The following is a 14,479-nucleotide window of genomic DNA, read 5'->3' on the forward strand; positions in this document are numbered from 1 at the left end:
TCATTAGGGACAATAACAATGGGGATAAAGAGCATCCTTGCCTGCATCCATTTATTATATTGATTTTATCTGAGCACCCTCCTGGAAGTTTCAGTGAGGTTACTGGAATCTTATATAGAGCATGGATCCCCTTACGAAAGAGTCCTTCAAATCCAAATGTCTCGAGAGTCCTATTTAGAAAATGTCAGCTAATCCTGTCAAACTCCTTTTCAGCGTCAAGGCTCAGCAGAATCGCCTTAATTTACTAACTTTAGTGGTGTTTACATGGTCAATAATGTTAATGATGTTATCTGAAGCTTGCCTCTCATTTACAAATCCAGCATGATCTGCATTAATTAGCCTAGGGAGGATCATGTTTAGTCTATTAGCTGAAATTCTACTGTCTTGAGATCTGAAATGAAAAGGGAGATGAATCTATAACTTTCACATCTAAGTGGGTTTCTACCATCTTTGTGGATAACAGTGGTGTTTGCATTGACATGCGTTGAGGAAAATTATTGCCTTCCAAAAAGGAGTTATACAAGTTTATTAAATTTGGGGCTGGAAGATCGATGTCTCTTTTATAATGTATGTTGGATATCCATCTGGGCCTCAAGCTTTAGCTGGCTTCGGGGATTTGAAAGCCATAAAAAAAAATAAGTGAGCTGATACCTATCTTTATGTACTGTATTTGATCTCCATAAATGTACAACCAATTATTTTCCTAACTGCATACTCAATAAAGGTATTGCATTATATATTTCATTATAGGGGTGGGTCTGCGCTCACCTAAATCTGTTTTGCTAAAAAGTTGGTGCCTCATATTAGGTTCTGAGCTCCTTGCCAATTCTTCAATTAGCAAATAGGCATAAAACACTTACCAGTTCCCTCTCTATAGGAGAACATGGGGTGTCTGTGACAGACAAATAATAGAAGTGTGTGTGTGTATATAGATATATAAATATATAGCCGATGGGGAAAAATAAATAATATATATATATATATATATATATATATATATATATATATATATATATATATATATATATATATATATATATATATATATATAAATAATCTGGAGTACAAAATCAGAGGAAGGTTCACCTGTTTCTCCAGCAATGTCGTGTACCTCATCATGTGCATGAATTGCCCAGGGGGCTGCTTCGACATAGGTGAGACGGGACAGGGGCTAAACAAGAGAATGAATCTGCAGCGTCACAGCATCACAAGCAGAACAAGATACAGTCCTGTCGGCGAACATTTCTCTCGTCTCTGGCCATAAGATGAACGATATGAAGGTGGACATACACAAAGTTAATCTTAGAACACTGAAAGAGAGACGGTTGCATGAATACAAATGTATGCAACTGTTCGGAACACTTAGTGGTGGCCTAAACTGAGACCACAGTTTCATGAGTCACTACCCTGACACAAGAGAACTCTCTTCCCATGAGTGCTAAAGGCCATGTCTATACATACTGCGCTATATTAATGCACACACAGCTGTATCTTACACATACTAATGTACAATGTAATTCTATCTCTATATACCAATAGGGACCACATAGTATCTACACACACTAATAGTAATGCAACACCCTCTTACATTTCTACACCTACCAACTGAATTCGTATACAGTACACTCCCACTCCACACACACCTGTTGTAAAGCACAGTATACACGGTGGGTGCCTTATAAATGTATATTTACAAACACACACCCACACACACAGTACTTAAACACACATACTCTTACATCACTAACAGTCAGGGACCATTTAACACCTTAAGTCATAAATCGCATGCTGCACAGGGAGGGAGGGATAGGCTTCAGTCAGATACATTCCAGAATGCACAGTTTTTATGTAAAAAGCCCTCTTGTTTTATCCATTGTAACAATGCCGGAAGAAGAGATCAGTGTATCTCGAAAGCTCACACAAATAAAAGCATTTTGTTAGCCACAGAACGGTATCGTCTGTATATATACAGTGGTCGACAAATCACCAAAAAATCTACTCGCCACCTAGTATAACACGTGTGCTGCTTGAGGCCAATAGGAGCTCGCCATGATGTTAAATCCACTCGCCCGGGGCTTGCAAATGTATAGGTTTGTCGAACACTGTATTGTAAGGAATCCACTACTGGCTTTGACTTTTGCCTTGCAGACCTGTGCAGTTGCAAGCTTCCTCTGGCAATCTATGGCACAGGTGCTGCCTCTCATTGCAGCTTCTGCCCTGTGCTACTTCATTGGAGGAATTCTCACACACCCTCCTCCTGTGATTGGATCTCCGCCCTTTATATTCTAGGCGTTGGCTCTGAACCAGCGCCGAGCATAACTATTCCTACCTCTATGTTACTGTCTCTGCCACAAACCACCCCAGGCCTCTCTCCTAGCGTTCTTACCTTCCAAGTTCCTGAGTATCCAGAGGCCTGGTCCTGGACGTCTGTGCTGAAGCGTTGTTGCCAGCACTGGCCTGCTGCTATCTCCTTGCAGTGGCCTACCCTGGACGTCTGTGCTGAAGCGTTGATGCCAGCACTGGTACTGCTGCATTCCCTCCTAGCAGTAGCTACCCTTCCTGTCCTGTGGTCTGCCGCTATTCTCCTGTAGTGGCCTATCCTGGACGTCTGTGCTGAAGCGTTGATGCCAGCACTGGTACAGCTGCATTCCCTCCTAGCAGTGGCTACCCTTCCTTTCCTGCGGCCTGCTGCTATCTCCTTGCAGTGGCCTGCCCTGGACGTCTGTGCTGAAGCGTTGATGCCAGCACTGGCCTGCTGCTATTCTCCTGCAGTGGCCTACCCGGGACGTCTGTGCTGAAGCGTGTTGCCAGCACCGGTACCTGCTGCATTCCCTCCTAGCAGTGGCTACCCTTCCTTTCCTGCGGCTTGCTGCGATCCTCTTGCAGTGACCTGCCTTGGACTTCTGCGCTGAAGCGTTGGTTCTACCCGACGCTGCGCTGCGGTGAACTTCGGCCAGCCTGCTGTCTCCTCCTGCTGAGTTCGGCGTCATGGGCCGAGGCCGCTCCTCGCGCAGAAGCCACCCCCGCGCTCACGCTCCTAAGCTGAAGCGGGGAAATCCTGACTACCTGTTGCCGAACTCCTGCTTCCATAACGACGATGCTGCCTTCTCCAATCCTGACCCTGCGATGTACGACTACGAACTGCGCACTCCGGATCAGTCTGCGTGGACTCAGGTCGGTGATTATATAACCCCACCTCAGCCCCGCGGTCCGGTCCCGGTTTGTGGCGAGCATCGGCGTAACAGTATGCTCGGCCCGTTAAAACCGGACCGCGCCGTGGCGGGGGATGGCAATTTTCCAACTGAAGTTATGTCCCGTCCTGCGTATCAGTCCCACTATGAAGGCCAGTATTTGTGTGAAGTACTACCCCTGGTTGATGAACTGTGGACGTATGAAGGTTTAACCCCTTTGCAAAGACAATGCCGTTGTGATCTCTTTATTAAGGCTTACTGCATCCTGAACTTAAAACAGTCTTTAGCCGCTTGTATTCGCTCTCCTGATTCCCCTTTAACCTGGGATAATGTGAACCCTATGGAACTGGCCGACGCCCAAGAGGCAATCTATGCCCTGGCCTCATCACTGGACATTCATCTAGTAGAACAGAGCGCCCTCCTCATGTTGGCTCAGTCTCAAGATACACTCCATGTATTTTCCTCAACACTAGACACTCACATAATAGAACAGGATCCCCTCCTTGCCAGCTATGCTGCTGCTTGGCAGATTCTCTGTGCTACCAGTCCTGTTACTAAACCTGTGGGGTTACCTCTCTCTCCTAAGAATGGTCAAACCATTTCTCTGTCACTGCCCGCTAAGGAAGAAGCTGCCACGCTCCCTAATCCTGAGTTAACCTCCCTAAGTTCTGTCCCTGAGGTTATTTCGGTCTTAACCCCTGCTAGTCAGGCTTATGCGTTCCCCACTGTAAATCCCTGCAGTCCCCAGGTCAGTGTGTCTTCCCTAGCACCAGAGAATGAGTCCTGTTTGCCCTCTTTTCCTAAACCAAAAATTCTAAGCTCTGTTTCCGAGGTTTTTTCTGTATTAACCCCTGCTAGTCTGCTCTGTGAGGTTCCTACTGTTAACCCTAGTATTCCGCAGTCTAATGATAGGTCCCTAGGGCAAGAAGCAGAACCCCCTATGACCCCACTCTCGGAGACTAGCTTCTATTTCTCTGATTCTCAGGTACAGTGTAATTTAACCCTTGGGGTTTTTCCTATGTTAACCCCTGCAGGTCAGCCCTGTGAATTTTCCTTGGTAGATCCCTTTAGTTCGTCAGTCAGGGATACCTCCTTAGCCTCAGAGGATCAACCCCTTTTGTCCTCTGACTCGGCTAAAATTCTCGGGGTTATGCCCCCTGAACTTTCGGCAATAATACTGGCTCCAGTAAAAAGTACTCTGGAGCCGTTTGTTTCTCTAAACCTGTTCGCAGAATCCCTACTCCTAGGTATTTCACTCACCCCGTCTGTCACTCAGAGAGCTGAGACCCCTGCTTCTGAGCATAGACCCCTTTTCGTGGAATCTGTTGTCGTTTCTGATGTCCCAGACACTCCTTCCCAAATACCCACTTCAGAGACCAGCACAGGCGTGGTTAACCCACTTGCACTGTCTGAGTTCTCCTCTTCTCAAATCCTAGGGTTTAAAGCGAACAGTACATATTATGCTCCTTTCCAAGTGACCCCTACTGAGATCAGCGTATCTGCTGTTGCTCCCTCAGTACCATTAAAGTTAGGGCCCTTCTTTTTGAAGGATCAGGCTTTCAAGTTTGAGACTCCCTTTATCCCTGACTTTGTAAATCTGCAGTCCCTTCTCACTGTAGTTAAAAGTTCTCCAGCAGCCGCTGAGTTAAGCTTTGCCGCTGCCAAATCTTCTGTTATAGAAGCAACCTTGCCTAGCTTACTTCTGTCTATCCTATCTGTGATGCCTATCACCTTTACTAAAATTTCTGTTTTGCAAGGTATTTCTCCTATTAAATCTGTGATACCTGCAATTCCTTTAATCAGTTCCAAAACCCCTGTCACTAAGTCTCCCATGGAGTCTGATGCCCTCACTAGGGATTCTCAGGGACCCAATTCTGTAACAAGCAAGATATCCCTTGTGTCTGTTGGAGAGTTTACCCCAGTTTCTCTCACGGATCATGCCACAGCCTCCGGGATGATTAAAAATGACTTAAAGTCTGGGATGCCCATTCCTGTAATAATACTGTTTTACGCTGATTCGCCCACAGTATTCGGGGTATCCACTACTGACTGTATGTCTACTACCACGAACTCAGGGGTATCGCATTTGGAACGTTCCCTTTTTTCAGAAGATCCCGTCTTTAAAATGGACTTATTTTTCTCTGTGTCTTCCACAATACTTGGGGTACTTGCTATTGACTGTCCTGTCCCAAAACTAGGGTTACCTCTCAAAAAGGTGCCTGGAGCTACCGATGTTAAAGACCCTATGTTTAAAACAGTAACAATTTGCATTGCTTCTCCCACAGTATCATGTGAGACCTGGGTACCTGGGACCTCCACTCCGAAGCCAAGCTCTAGTTCTCTGTCTTCTTTCTCTGTGTTGGAGGCACCCAGCTTTAACCCCAAGACTTTTTTCCCTAAGGTTGATGCACCGCGTAACCGCCTGCCTTGTTTTTTGGATAAAATCTGTTTTCTCACCTTTCAAACAGACTCCTTACTCGCAGGTCTCTGTGCGGTGCCCAAAGTGCCCGTTCTGTATGGCAATTGGCCTCTCCCTAAGACGAAGACACCCTTACTGGACCTCGTCGCTTTACCTGAAGCGTCCGTTCCTGTTCTCTATGGTTCCACTATGGGTATAGACATGCTTATTATGTCCTTCGCCAAAGCCACAAATTCGGATTTCATTCTCTCTAAAGATCACAAACCAAAGGAAGCGGATCCTTCTTCAACTGCCAGTACCATGACCAAGAGTTGCATACACACTGCTACAGACTCTCGCAAATTGCTTGGGATAGCAACCCTGCTTGGTATCAAAAGTACCGCTGCAATAGTGTGTAGTGAACCCTCCCGCCCCATTCCCTTGCTAACCACCACCCGGAATTCCTTGGAAGCTAAAGACTCTCGCAACTTCCTCCGTGCTGATTTCACCAAAGACATTGCCTTCTCTGAAGGTCCCTCTGCCATTTTTGTCCGACAATCTGTGTCCTGTGTCCCGTACTCTTGGACTATTACTATGCACCGGACACCTGGCTACTGTCCTTCCGATGTTCCCATTCCGGAGCCCTCAGGTCCCATTGTCCATGTACCAAGAACTGCAGTACCACCGCTGTCTTTCATGGCACTCGCCAATGTACATCTGGATTGTGGACCTAATTCTCGCCGGAGACACTTCAGGAACAACTCAATGTCTCCCAGACCTATGAATGGTCCTGTTCACCCAGGCTTCTCACCCAGTGGTGGGGGTACTGTAAGGAATCCCAACAAACTATGGGCTTTCAACGCCACCTCTCGCCTAAGGAGGTTTAGGAACAATTCCATGTTCCCCAAATCTGTGATGGATCTTGTTCGTCCGGAGGTCTCACCTGAAGGGGGGGGTACTGTAAGGAATCCACTACTGGCTTTGACTTTTGCCTTGCAGACCTGTGCAGTTGCAAGCTTCCTCTGGCAATCTATGGCACAGGTGCTGCCTCTCATTGCAGCTTCTGCCCTGTGCTACTTCATTGGAGGAATTCTCACACACCCTCCTCCTGTGATTGGATCTCCGCCCTTTATATTCTAGGCGTTGGCTCTGAACCAGCGCCGAGCATAACTATTCCTACCTCTATGTTACTGTCTCTGCCACAAACCACCCCAGGCCTCTCTCCTAGCGTTCTTACCTTCCAAGTTCCTGAGTATCCAGAGGCCTGGTCCTGGACGTCTGTGCTGAAGCGTTGTTGCCAGCACTGGCCTGCTGCTATCTCCTTGCAGTGGCCTACCCTGGACGTCTGTGCTGAAGCGTTGATGCCAGCACTGGTACTGCTGCATTCCCTCCTAGCAGTAGCTACCCTTCCTGTCCTGTGGTCTGCCGCTATTCTCCTGTAGTGGCCTATCCTGGACGTCTGTGCTGAAGCGTTGATGCCAGCACTGGTACAGCTGCATTCCCTCCTAGCAGTGGCTACCCTTCCTTTCCTGCGGCCTGCTGCTATCTCCTTGCAGTGGCCTGCCCTGGACGTCTGTGCTGAAGCGTTGATGCCAGCACTGGCCTGCTGCTATTCTCCTGCAGTGGCCTACCCGGGACGTCTGTGCTGAAGCGTGTTGCCAGCACCGGTACCTGCTGCATTCCCTCCTAGCAGTGGCTACCCTTCCTTTCCTGCGGCTTGCTGCGATCCTCTTGCAGTGACCTGCCTTGGACTTCTGCGCTGAAGCGTTGGTTCTACCCGACGCTGCGCTGCGGTGAACTTCGGCCAGCCTGCTGTCTCCTCCTGCTGAGTTCGGCGTCATGGGCCGAGGCCGCTCCTCGCGCAGAAGCCACCCCCGCGCTCACGCTCCTAAGCTGAAGCGGGGAAATCCTGACTACCTGTTGCCGAACTCCTGCTTCCATAACGACGATGCTGCCTTCTCCAATCCTGACCCTGCGATGTACGACTACGAACTGCGCACTCCGGATCAGTCTGCGTGGACTCAGGTCGGTGATTATATAACCCCACCTCAGCCCCGCGGTCCGGTCCCGGTTTGTGGCGAGCATCGGCGTAACATGTATATATATATCCTTTTCACTAAGGAGCTTGTGCACTCATTTTTTTCCTTCATAATGCTAAGGGAATTTTACAGTATGTCTGTTTTTTGCTTATTTCAGTTGCACTGAATCGCAGATAGCATACTGTACATGCTTTATTCATTTAACCCTTTAGTCACTGTGTATTTGTTTTCAAGGATTTGATCACACTTTTTTAAGGCTAAAAACTCCTCCTGATTTAGTTTAGGAAGTCCACAGTTCTCTAATCTAAAGGCTTAGAATTTAGGTTTGGATCAATCTGAGCACTAGATTTCAGATGATATAACTCAGTGTATAAATTGACACATTCTTTGGCAGTCACTAAGGAATTGTATGTGGTGTCACCATTTCTAAGTTTGATAGTTAATACAGGTAAACCCCGTTATAACGCGCCTCGCTATACCGCGATTCGGTTATAACGCGTTTTTCCCGTGGCTCCCGTTTAAAAAAAAAAAAAAAAAAAAAAAAAAAAAAAATTTACATTTTTTTTTTGCACACTGCACACACTCACTGCACACACACTGCTCATTGCTCACACTGCACACACTGCAAACACACTGCACACTGCACACACACTGCTCATTGCTCACACTGACGCACACTGCACACACTGACGCACACTGCACACACTGCACACTGCACACACACTGCTCACACTGCTCACACTGACACACACTGCACACTGCACACTGCACACTGCACACACACACTGCTCACACTGACACACACTGCACACTGCACACATACTGCTCACACTGACACACACTGCACACTGCACACTGCACACTGCACACACACTGCTCACACTGACACACACTGCACACTGCACACACACTGCTCACACTGACACACACTGCACAGACACTGCTCATTGCTCACACTGCACACACTGACACACTGCTCATTGCTCACACTGACACACACTGCACACTGCTCACACTGACACACACTGTTCACACTGACACACACTGCTCACACACACACACAGCAAGTTCCCTCTGCTCCTCCTAAAGCGGGGACCGGAGGGGCATCCCCCCTCCCATCCCGCGGCCTGTCACGCGGTGACAGGGGGAAGCGGGGACCGGAGGGACATCCCCGCTCCCATCTCCTGTCCCGCGGCCTGTCCCGCGGTGACAGGGGGAAGCGGGGACCAGAGGGACATCCCCGCTCCCATCTCCTGTCCCGCGGCCTGTCCCGCGGTGACAGGGGGAAGCGGGGACCAGAGGGACATCCCCGCTCCCATCTCCTGTCCCGCGGGATGAATATGCGCTAAAGCGGCGGCCATTTTTTTTCCCGCGACCCCGTTAGTAACGCGGTGGTCTCGGGGTGGACCCCGAGGACCGCGTTATAACGGGGTTTACCTGTATATTGGACCTTGATTTTACACCTCTCACTTTTACAGAGTCTGTCTGTTTTATTACAGTACCATAATCGCAGTTAAGCTGTTTGGTCCATTTCATTGCTTTTTTGGTATCTTCTAATTGAATTTTACTGAGTTAATTCCGGCCACAACTAATTATTTACATAATTTGGTTATTATGAGCCTGCTCAAGATTTTGGATGGGTTTAGTTAGCTTTCAATATTTTGAAGTTTAGTCTTCCTTTTATGGGAAGCAATAGAAATTAAACAACCTCTAATTAAAACGTTATGGGCTTCTCATAATATAGAAGAATAAGTTACACTTACTTCCTTTAAAAATAGTCTTCCAGGGCTTCTCTTAATCAATCAATTTCAGGGAAATGTAAGAGGGAATCATTCAGTCGAGAATGTCACTGTCCTGAGGCCAGTGGAGCTTTAAGTGTTGTATGCATTAAGTCCATGGTGTGGGAGACCGCGCGGAGGCGTCTGCAGGAGGCGCGATCAGATTGCCTTTAGGCATTGATTGTGACCATAGACCGTGCTGGCGGAGGCAGGAGGGGGCGCGCGTTGCACAAGAAATCAGTTGAAACTGATTTCTTGGCGCGACACATAGGTCACGTGAGCGGTTCGCCCAATGAGGGCGTTCCGTGATGCCCCTAGGAATGCCCCCCACGGCCCGTCGACCATGGCCAGGGAAAGCACCCGCTTTTCCACAGCCTCCGCACAGGCGAAGGCACCATGGCCCGGGCCTTAGTCTAAATACATTCTTAGGCCCTGGCCATAGAGGGGTGAGGAGAGCGGAGGCGCGCTTACGCTGAGGCTCACCTGCTTCAGTCAGCGCGATTGCACGGACTTGCAGGAGAGCCAGCGTGCACGAAGGGAGCCGGGGGGAGGTGGTTGGAGGCGGGGCAGTGACATCGCTGGGCCAATCGCCCGCGACGCACTGACGTCAATGTCACGGCGCCGACATCACGGCGCCGTGACGTTGACGCTGCTGTGCTGGGATTGGAGGTGTTCAGCCGACAGCGCGCTGAAAAACAGCTTGGCGCTCGGCTGAACCCTCCAGCGCCTCAGCACGCCTGCGGATGCTCGCGTGAGCCCCCTCTCAAGGCATCCTCATTGAGGATGCAGGGGCTCAGCGCGGAGCGTCCGCACGCCTCAGCACGGCCTGTCCGTCTATGGACTCAGCCTTACTTAAACTGGCAATCGTTTGTGCTCCTGTTCTAAATCTGTAAAAATCCTTATTGTGAGCCTAACGAAGTGGCCGTCTTCTAACTTTGTACTGTAGTCTGTGAAATGCTGCAGTCTGTGAAATGCTGCAGCTGATCTATAACATTATATTATTAAGAGTAACATATTATTGTTACTGCTGTCAGAGTAATAGACCGCCTGCTGTTTGGAACACAGCAACAGATCTGCTTGGGATAATTTGTTGCCAAAGTGCAGAGCACAAAAAGGTATGTGCTAGAGCTGGGCGAAAAATGTCAAAATCCGTTTTCCAGAATTTTCCGAGGTTTCCTTTCAAAATCCATTCCACGTTACAAAATCCATCAACGGATAGTTCCAGATTTAATCTGTGCGGATTAATCTAAACCCGCCATTGGATACAATGTGGATGGATTTTTAAGAATGTAATCCGCGGATTGGATTTCTGACAATCCGACCATTGATTATTAATCCACCATCTGGATTGTCAGTGATAAAAAATAAATCCGGAAAAGACGAATCACCCTTTTTGAAACTGATTCGCTGAAATACGTGAACCAAAAGAACCAGATGATCCGAGGCGGATCCAAATCAGAAAACCTGTTTCAAAAGAGTAAGTGAATAGGACTTTCTAAATGGTTGCTGTAGAAACTAAAGGATAATCGGTACATGAAAAAATAATCATTAAAAATGACATTAGGAGTTAAAAAAAATGCAGACAGTATTATTTAATACTACAGAACTGATTTATTTAAAAAACAAAACATATAGGATTTTTCACGTTTTGCTGCTTTAATACCCCAAATAAATCTCTTAACAATCACTTCCTTAGTAAAATGCCAATCACCTTTTAATTTCACAAAGAAAGAAATACCTGCTATTTTTTTCTATAAAGAACCCCTACAAACACCCTTCTTTAAAAAAAAAATGCAATAAAAATATCAAGATTAACACATTTACAACCAGATTCATTTAGTTTGCCCTAAATTGACACCACTCATTCCGAGCTCTTAAATATGCCATACCAGGAGCCACATTTTTCCGCACTACTCCCATTACTCCTCCAGACCCAAAGTCCACAGATATGCTTGTAAGACTACGCTTATAGTGCTGGCGATGTCAGGCTGCGGTCGCTGGAAAAATCAAATAGAGGTGACTTCCAGCCGTCGCTCCGTTGCACGTCACATCACGCTTACTATAAGCGCACCCGGCGGCGGCAATGCATTTGTTTTGTTCCGGCGTCACTGTCGCCATTGCCGGCACTATAAGCGCAGCCTAAGGAAGACCCTGTTCCGGCGCTGCTGGTGCCATCTTCCAAAAAGCTAAAATCTTAACACGAAGTAGAGCATCAGCTATTGCATTCCTACAGTATAACCTGAAACATGCACAGCTCTAAGCCAAGATGATATTTCATGTAACACTTGTTACGCCGATGCTCGCCACAAACCGGGACCGGACCGCGGGGCTGAGGTGGGGTTATATAATCACCGACCTGAGTCCACGCAGACTGATCCGGAGTGCGCAGTTCGTAGTCGTACATCGCAGGGTCAGGATTGGAGAAGGCAGCATCGTCGTTATGGAAGCAGGAGTTCGGCAACAGGTAGTCAGGATTTCCCCGCTTCAGCTTAGGAGCGTGAGCGCGGGGGTGGCTTCTGCGCGAGGAGCGGCCTCGGCCCATGACGCCGATCTCAGCAGGAGGAGACAGCAGGCTGGCCGAAGTTCACCGCAGGGCAGCGTCGGGTAGAACCAACGCTTCAGCGCAGAAGTCCAAGGCAGGTCACTGCAAGAGGATCGCAGCAAGCCGCAGGAAAGGAAGGGTAGCCACTGCTAGGAGGGAATGCAGCAGGTACCGGTGCTGGCAACACGCTTCAGCACAGACGTCCCGGGTAGGCCACTGCAGGAGAATAGCAGCAGGCCAGTGCTGGCATCAACGCTTCAGCACAGACGTCCAGGGCAGGCCACTGCAAGGAGATAGCAGCAGGCCGCAGGAAAGGAAGGGTAGCCACTGCTAGGAGGGAATGCAGCAGTACCAGTGCTGGCATCAACGCTTCAGCACAGACGTCCAGGATAGGCCACTACAGGAGAATAGCGGCAGGCCACAGGACAGGAAGGGTAGCGACTGCTAGGAGGGAATGCAGCAGTACCAGTGCTGGCATCAACGCTTCAGCACAGACGTCCAGGGTAGGCCACTGCAAGGAGATAGCAGCAGGCCAGTGCTGGCAACAACGCTTCAGCACAGACGTCCAGGACCAGGCCTCTGGATACTCAGGAACTTGAAGGTAAGAACACTAGGAGAGAGGCCTGGGGTGGTTTGTGGCAGAGTCAGTAACATAGAGAAATGAATAGTTATGCTCGGCGCTGGTTCAGAGCCAACGCCTAGAATATAAAGGGCGGAGATCCAATCACAGGAGGAGGGTGTGTGAGAATTCCTCCAATGAAGTAGCACAGGGCAGAAGTTGCAATGAGAGGCAGCACCTGTGCCATAGATTGCCAGAGGAAGCTTGCAACTGCACAGGTCTGCACGGCAATAGTCAAAGCCAGTAGTGGATTCCTTACAGTACCCCCCCCTTCAGGTGAGACCTCCGGACGAACAAGATCCATCACAGATTTGGGGGACATGGAATTGTTCCTAAACCTCCTTAGGCGAGAGGTGGCGTTGAAAGCCCATAGTTTGTTGGGATTCCTTACAGTACCCCCACCACTGGGTGAGAAGCCTGGGTGAACAGGACCATTCATAGGTCTGGGAGACATTGAGTTGTTCCTGAAGTGTCTCCGGCGAGAATTAGGTCCACAATCCAGATGTACATTGGCGAGTGCCATGAAAGACAGCGGTGGTACTGCAGTTCTTGGTACATGGACAATGGGACCTGAGGGCTCCGGAATGGGAACATCGGAAGGACGGTAGCCAGGTGTCCGGTGCATAGTAATAGTCCAAGAGTACGGGACACAGGACACAGATTGTCGGACAAAAATGGCAGAGGGACCTTCAGAGAAGGCAATGTCTTTGGTGAAATCAGCACGGAGGAAGTTGCGAGAGTCTTTAGCTTCCAAGGAATTCCGGGTGGTGGTTAGCAAGGGAATGGGGCGGGAGGGTTCACTACACACTATTGCAGCGGTACTTTTGATACCAAGCAGGGTTGCTATCCCAAGCAATTTGCGAGAGTCTGTAGCAGTGTGTATGCAACTCATGGTACTGGCAGTTGAAGAAGGATCCGCTTCCTTTGGTTTGTGATCTTTAGAGAGAATCAAATCCGAAATTGTGGCCTTGGCGAAGGACATAATAAGCATGTCTATACCCATAGTGGACCCAAAGAGAACAGGAACGGACGCTTCAGGTAAAGCAACGAGGTCCAGTAAGGGTGTCTTCGTCTTAGGGAGAGGCCAATTGCCATACAGATTGGGCACTTTGGGCACCGCACAGAGACCTGCGAGTAAGGAGTCTGTTTGACAGGTGAGAAAACAGATTTTATCCAAAAAACAAGGCAGGCGGTTAAGCGGTGCATCAACCTTAGGGAAAAAAGTCTTGGGGTTAAAGCTGGGTGCCTCCAACACAGAGAAAGAAGACAGAGAACTAGAGCTTGGCTTCGGAGTGGAGGTCCCAGGTACCCAGGTCTCACATGATACTGTGGGAGAAGCAATGCAAATTGTTACTGTTTTAAACATAGGGTCTTTAACATCGGTAGCTCCAGGCACCTTTTTGAGAGGTAACCCTAGTTTTGGGACAGGACAGTCAATAGCAAGTACCCCAAGTATTGTGGAAGACACAGAGAAAAATAAGTCCATTTTAAAGACGGGATCTTCTGAAAAAAGGAAACGTTCCAAATGTGATACCCCTGAGTTCGTGATAGTAGACATACAGTCAGTAGTGGATACCCCGAATACTGTGGGCGAATCAGCGTGAAACAGTATTATTACAGGAATGGGCATCCCAGACTTAAAGTCATTTTTAATCATCCCGGAGGCTGTGGCATGATCCGTGAGAGAAACTGGGGTAAACTCTCCAACAGACACAAGGGACATCTTGCTTGTTACAGAATTGGGTCCCTGAGAATCCCTAGTGAGGGCATCAGACTCCATGGGAGACTTAGTGACAGGGGTTTTGGAACTGATTAAAGGAATGGCAGGTATCACAGATTTACTAGGAGAAATACCTTGCAAAACAGAAATTTTAGTAAAGGTGATAGGCATCACAGATAGGGCAGACAGAAG

This window comes from Ascaphus truei, chromosome 1, assembly GCF_040206685.1.
Source record: "Ascaphus truei isolate aAscTru1 chromosome 1, aAscTru1.hap1, whole genome shotgun sequence".
In the NCBI taxonomy this organism is placed as follows: Eukaryota; Metazoa; Chordata; class Amphibia; order Anura; family Ascaphidae; genus Ascaphus; species Ascaphus truei.